Here is a 6,847-nt window from a genome sequence, read left to right as displayed (position 1 = left end):
ACAACTTGCACTGTCGCGTTGAAATGGAGATGAGACAGTGATCTAGCCGGTTCAGCTTAGAGCCACACACACACACACACACACACACACACACTAGCCTGTCAACGTTCCTCTAACTTATACTAATCGTACAACATCAAAACAGGGACCTGTTACCTATGAACTTTGACCTTTCACCTGTTATAGCATGGTTATCTATGACCTTTCACCTGTTATAGCATGGTTATCTATGACCTTTCACCCTTTTATAGCACGGTGTACCAACCGCATTCTACTCTGGAGGGATTTCACTTATCTTTCCAGACCAGTAGTCAGCTGAAAGAACCCACAAGTGAACAAGAGCACAAATGTAGGAGTAAGTGAATGTGATCTAGTCCATGACCCAACACACTTAAAGAAGAGCACGATGTGACCAAACACATTCTGAGTCATGAGGCTACTGCTTTTTACACAACAATCAAGGTTGAAACCCAAATGGCACCCTATTCTCTATATAGTGCACTATCCCCTATGGGCCCTGGTCTAAAGTAGTGCACTATATAGAGACCAGGGCCCATAGGGGATAGTGCACTACTTTAGACCAGGGGCCCATAGGGGATAGTGCACTACTTTAGACCAGGGGCCATAGGGGATAGTGCACTACTTTAGACCAGGGGCCCATAAGGGATACTGCACTACTTTAGACCAGGGCCCATAGGGGATAGTGCACTACTTTAGACCAGGGCCCATAGGGGATAGTAGGGAATATGTAGAAAAAAGGGTGCCATTTGGTACACATTCCACGTGTTACATCACTTGTGTACTTAGAAGTATCTTCACAAGCTTACATCACAAACACAGGAAGGGGGGGTGGATGGGGGTTAAGAGAGGAGATGGGGGTGGATGGGGGGTTAAGAGAGGAGGGGGTGGATGGGGGTTAAGAGAGGAGATGGGGGTGGATGGGGTTAAGAGAGGAGAGGGGGTGGATGGGGGTTAAGGGTGGATGGGGGTTAAGAGAGGAGGGGGGGTGGATGGGGGTGGATTAAGAGAGGAGAGGGGGTGGATGGGGGTTAAGAGAGGAGAGGGGGTGGATGGGGGTTAAGAGAGGAGATGGGGGTTAAGAGAGGAGAGGATGGGGGGGTTAAGAGAGATGGGATGGGGGTTAAGAGAGGAGATGGGGGTGGATGGGGTTGGATGGGGGTTAGAGGAGAGGGGGTGGATGGGGGTTAAGGGGGGGTGGATGGGGGTTAAGAGGAGATGGGGGTGGATGGGGGTTAAGGAGGAGAGGGGGTGGATGGGGGTTAAGAGAGGAGAGGGGAGGGGGTGGATGGGGGTTAAGAGAGGAGATGGGGGTTAAGAGAGGGGGGGTGGATGGGGTTAAGAGAGGAGAGGGGAGATGGGGGGGTGGATGGGGGTTAAGAGAGGAGATGGGGGTGGATGGGGGTTAAGAGAGGGGAGATGGGGGTGGATGGGGGTTAAGAGAGGAGATGGGGGTTAAGAGAGGAAGGGGGTGGATGGGGATGGGGGTTAAGAGAGGAGATGGGGGTGGATGGGGGTTAAGAGAGGAGAGGGGGGGGATGGGGGGTGGATGGGGGTTAAGAGAGGAGAGGGGGGAGAGGAGAGGGGGGGGGTTAAGAGGGAGATGGGGGTGGATGGGGGTGGGGGGGGGTTAAGAGAGGATGGGGGTGGATGGGGGTTAAGAGGGAGGGGGGATGGGGGGGTTAAGAGAGGAGGAGATGGGGTGGGGGAGGGGGGTGGATGGGGGTTAAGAGAGGGGGGTGGATGGGGGTGGATGGGGGGGTTAAGAGGAGAGGGGGGTTAAGAGAGGAGATGGGGTGGATGGGGGTTAAGAGGGAGAGGGGGGGTGGATGGGGGTTAAGAGAGGAGAGGGGGTGGATGGGGGTTAAGGATGGGGGGGGTGGATGGGGGTTAAGAGAGGAAGGGGACATGTGTGATGATGAATCTGTGACGAGCATATTAACATCTGAAGTCTTTTACAACACTGCACATGTTTACAGGCCACACCCACAAACAACACAGATGACCTATAACAGGACTTATCTACACCGGTGGAGGAGGGGTTACAGCGTCCAGACACACCCAGTGTCCTGCCAAGGCTTTCTGACAATCATCTGACTATATCTGAAATGTGAACATAGACCCTGTACATGTAACTTCCTGAGGAGTCACAGCCCAGGACAGGAATCTCAGTGTATTACAGACACAATGCAGAGCAGTAGCAGTGGGACTAGGACATTGTTCTGACCACGACAAAACAACAACAAGAAGACCCGCTGTGTGTCTTGTCTGTCTCTAAAATGATTGCTCCAATCACATGTTGAGGGTCTTGAACAAAGCACACCTTTCTGATCTATTAACACACAGAAACTATAGACACACACACACACACACACACACACACACACACACACACACACACACACACACACACACACACACACACACACACACACACACACACACACACACACACACACACACACACACACACACACACACACACACACACACACACACACACACACACACACACACACACACACACACACACACATATATATATACACGCTTTGTGGGTGAATTTCTATTCCTCTCTGATTGAAAGAGAATCGTAACATCAGGGATAAAAAAATATATACGCTTTAAAACATCACTGTAAATACAGATGCAGGATCTTAATTTGATCACCGTGTTGCAGGACAACTTTCCTACAATGCAGGAAATATACAACTTGTTGTGTATTTGAGGTTTTAAAAGGCTTCTAAAGTTTCTAATTTCCACTTTGAAATTTCAGACTTGATTTCCATCTATCAACCCCTGACAAAAATGTAAATTCATTAAAATCCACGTAATAATTCACATTTCCTGTTGATGCAGGGTTCATTTCATACTGTAGCAAACTGGCTCAAATTAAGATCCTACATCTGTACACATACAGTCAAATGATCACATATTACAGAGGGAATATCAAGCAAACCATGATCTGATTTTTCTAATAAATGTTTTCACTAAAAAGAGGCTGCCTTGTGTGTTTTGTGTGGTGATTGAGTCCCAAGAAGGGAGTTTATCATTTTAACATTTCTATCAGCATATATCTCTAAAACAGCATTACAATACATCCATCGGCTACAGTAGAGATATAGGATTAATACAGTACAGTAGAGACACAGGATTAATACCGTACAATATTACCTCACTGTCAACAGTATAGATATAGGATTAATACAGTACAGTAGAGATATAGGAGTAATACAGTACAATATTACCTCACTGTCAACAGTCGAGATATAGGATTAATACAGTACAATATTACCTCACTGTCAACAGTAGAGATATAGGATTAATACAGTACAATATTACCTCACTGTCAACAGTAGAGATATAGGATTAATACAGTACAATATTACCTCAGTCAACAGTATAGATGTGAGTAATACAGTACAATATTACCTCACTGTCAACAGTAGAGATATAGGATTAATACAGTACAATATTACCTCAGTCAACAGTAGAGATATAGGATTAATATAGTACAGTAGAGATATAGGATTAATACAGTCAATATTACCTCACTGTCACAGTAGAGATATAGGATTAATACAGTACAATATTACCTCACTGTCAACAGTAGAGATATAGGATTAATACAGTACAATATTACCTCAGTCAACAGTATAGATGTGAGTAATACAGTACAATATTACCTCACTGTCAACAGTAGAGATATAGGATTAATACAGTACAATATTACCTCAGTCAACAGTAGAGATATAGGATTAATACAGTACAGTAGAGATATAGGATTAATACAGTACAATATTACCTCACTGTCAACAGTATAGATATAGGATTAATACAGTACAGTAGAGATATAGGATTAATACAGTACAATATTACCTCACTGTCAACATTCGAGATATAGGATTAATACAGTACAACCTCACTGTCAACAGTAGAGATATAGGATTAATACAGTACAATATTACCTCACTGTCAACAGTACAGATATAGGATTAATACAGTACAGTAGAGATATAGGATTAATACAGTACAATATTACCTCACTGTCAACAGTATAGATATGAGTAATACAGTACAGTAGAGATATAGGATTAATACAGTACAGTAGAGATATAGGATTAATACAGTACAGTATTACCTCACTGTCAACAGTGGAGTTCATTGACCTCTCATTGGCCACCCCTCTCTTCCCTCCCATCCACCACTTCCTCCTTCCCGCTCTCTCCCCTTCCCGCCTCTTCCCCATTCACAACTCTCTTCTCTTCCTTCCCCTCTACTACCCTCCCTTCTTCCCCTTCCCCCCCTCCCCTCTTCCCCTCCCCTCTACTCCCCTCCCTCCTTCCCCCCTCTACTCCCCTCCCTCCTTCCCCTCTACCCCCCCCCCTCCCTCTCCCTCCCTCCTTCCCCTCTACTCCCCTCCCTCCCCCCCTCTTCCCCTCCCTCCCCCCCTCCCTCCTTCCCCTCTACTCCCCCTCCCTCCCCCTCCCTCCTTCCCCTCTACTCCCCTCCCTCCCTCCTTCCCCTCTACTCCCCTCCCTCCCCCTCCCTCCTTCCAATCTACTCCCCTCCCTCCCTCCTTCCCCTCTACTCCCCTCCCTCCCTCCTTCCCCTCTACTCCCTCCCAGAACCACCTCCCCTCCCCTCCCCTCCTTCCCCTCTACTCCCCTCCCTCCTTCCTTCCCCTCTGCTCCCCGCCCCTCCCTCCTTCCCCTCTACTCCCCTCCATCCTTCCTCTCTGCTCCCCTGAAGCATTCATCATTTCCACTCTAGTGTGATTCTCACCACCATGCATTAGATAGCCAGAACCACCAGGAGATAGCAGCCAGAACCACCAGGAGATAGCAGCCAGAACCACCAGGAGATAGCAGCCAGAACCACCAGGAGATAGCAGCCAGAACCACCAGGAGATAGCAGCCAGAACCACCAGGAGATAGCAGCCAGAACCACCAGGAGATAGCAGCCAGAACCACCAGGAGATAGCCAGCCAGAACCAGAACCAGGAGATAGGAGCCAGAACCACCAGGAGATAGGAGCCAGAACCACCAGGAGATAGGAGCCAGAACCACCAGGAGATAGGAGCCAGAACCACCAGGAGATAGGAGCCAGAACCACCAGGAGATAGGAGCCAGAACCACCAGGAGATAGCAGCCAGAACCACCAGGAGATAGGAGCCAGAACCACCAGGAGATAGGAGCCAGAACCACCAGGAGATAGCAGCCAGAACCACCAGGAGATAGCAGCCAGAACCACCAGGAGATAGGAGCCAGAACCACCAGGAGATAGGCCAGCCAGAACCACCAGGAGATAGGAGCCAGAACCACCAGGAGATAGGAGCCAGAACCACCAGGAGATAGCAGCCAGAACCACCAGGAGATAGCAGCCAGAACCACCAGGAGATAGGAGCCAGAACCACCAGGAGATAGCAGCCAGAACCACCAGGAGATAGGAGCCAGAACCACCAGGAGATAGGAGCCAGAACCACCAGGAGATAGGAGCCAGAACCACCAGGAGATAGGAGCCAGAACCACCAGGAGATGGCAGCCAGAACCACCAGGAGATAGCAGCCAGAACCACCAGGAGATAGCAGCCAGAACCACCAGGAGATAGGAGCCAGAACCACCAGGAGATAGCAGCCAGAACCACCAGGAGATAGCAGCCAGAACCACCAGGAGATATGAGCCAGAACCACCAGGAGATAGGAGCCAGAACCACCAGGAGATAGGAGCCAGAACCACCAGGAGATAGGAGCCAGAACCACCAGGAGAGCCAGAACCACCAGGAGATATGAGCCAGAACCACCAGGAGATAGGAGCCAGAACCACCAGGAGATAGGTGCCAGAACCACCAGGAGATAGGTGCCAGAACCACCAGGAGATAGGAGCCAGAACCACCATACAGGAGATAGCAGCCAGAACCACCATGCAGGAGATAGCAGCCAGAACCACCAGGAGATAGCAGCCAGAACCACCAGCAGATTGCAGCCAGAACCACCAGGAGATAGGAGCCAGAACCACCAGGAGATAGCAGCCAGAACCACCAGGAGATAGGAGCCAGAACCACCAGGAGATAGGAGCCAGAACCACCAGGAGATAGGAGCCAGAACCACCAGGAGATAGAGACATCTGCTCTACAAAGACACCTCTCTCTCTATCCACCCATCATGATGTGAGTCATGTGTCCAAAGGGGGAATTACCGGTCCCCTGGGGCCCTTTGGTAAATATGCTAATAGTTTTCTTCACATGCCTGTCAGCGAAAGGAATAAAATATGTTGGTAATGGATGACAGTCACTCTAAATGATTTGAAGTTTTCCCACCTCCAGTGATATGTTGTACTGCTGTTGTTTTCTTGTCTTTGTTGTTGTCCTGCTTCAATAACACACGTCACCAGATTGGGTCTGCTGGATGGTGGGGATTTCTCCCTGGAGATTAACCCTCTGACTCCCTGATCTGTACCTCTGTAATGAGATTATAAACGGAGACACCTTTCCTTCTCAAAACAAGGTCTGTGCCTACTGTAAATTGCAGATACTGGTAAGTGAGGATTCTTTCAGTCAGTCACTTACATGAACACAGAAATTGGTTATTAGAACAGCACAAAACATTTCCATCATGTTCTATCCTCTTGTCACTTATGTGACCTCTCTCTTTTTATCTTCTGGAGAGAAAGAACGAGAAATAGAATGAGAGAGAAATAGAATGAGAGAGAGAAATAGAATGAGAGAGAGAAATAGAATGAGAGAGAGAAATAGAATGAGAGAGAGAAATAGAATGAGAGAGAGAGAATAGAATGAGAGAGAGAAATAGAATGAGAGAGAGAAATAGAAT

The 6,847-nt window shown here is 48.2% G+C and overlaps 1 protein-coding gene across 2 annotated transcripts in view; it reads left to right on the top strand.

Moving 5' to 3' along the window:
• The window catches only part of cunh3orf70 (chromosome unknown C3orf70 homolog), a 32,072-nt gene extending 29,054 nt beyond the window's left edge, over window positions 1-3,018 (top strand). Inside the window, exons 2-3 of one of the 2 annotated variants that reach the window (XM_042318963.1) lie at window positions 1-355; window positions 1,998-3,018. The exon at window positions 1-355 is cut by the window's left edge and continues 708 nt beyond it. The gene's annotated coding sequence lies outside the window, so the exon portion shown is untranslated. The remainder of the gene's footprint in view (window positions 356-1,997) is intronic. The other variant, XM_042318964.1, reaches the window with a different exon arrangement.
• The last annotated feature ends 3,829 nt before the right edge of the window (window positions 3,019-6,847 follow it).

The sequence above is a fragment of the Oncorhynchus tshawytscha genome, unplaced genomic scaffold (genome assembly GCF_018296145.1).
Source record: "Oncorhynchus tshawytscha isolate Ot180627B unplaced genomic scaffold, Otsh_v2.0 Un_contig_5015_pilon_pilon, whole genome shotgun sequence".
In the NCBI taxonomy this organism is placed as follows: domain Eukaryota; kingdom Metazoa; phylum Chordata; class Actinopteri; order Salmoniformes; family Salmonidae; genus Oncorhynchus; species Oncorhynchus tshawytscha.
This window is presented reverse-complemented; position numbering and strand designations above follow the sequence as displayed.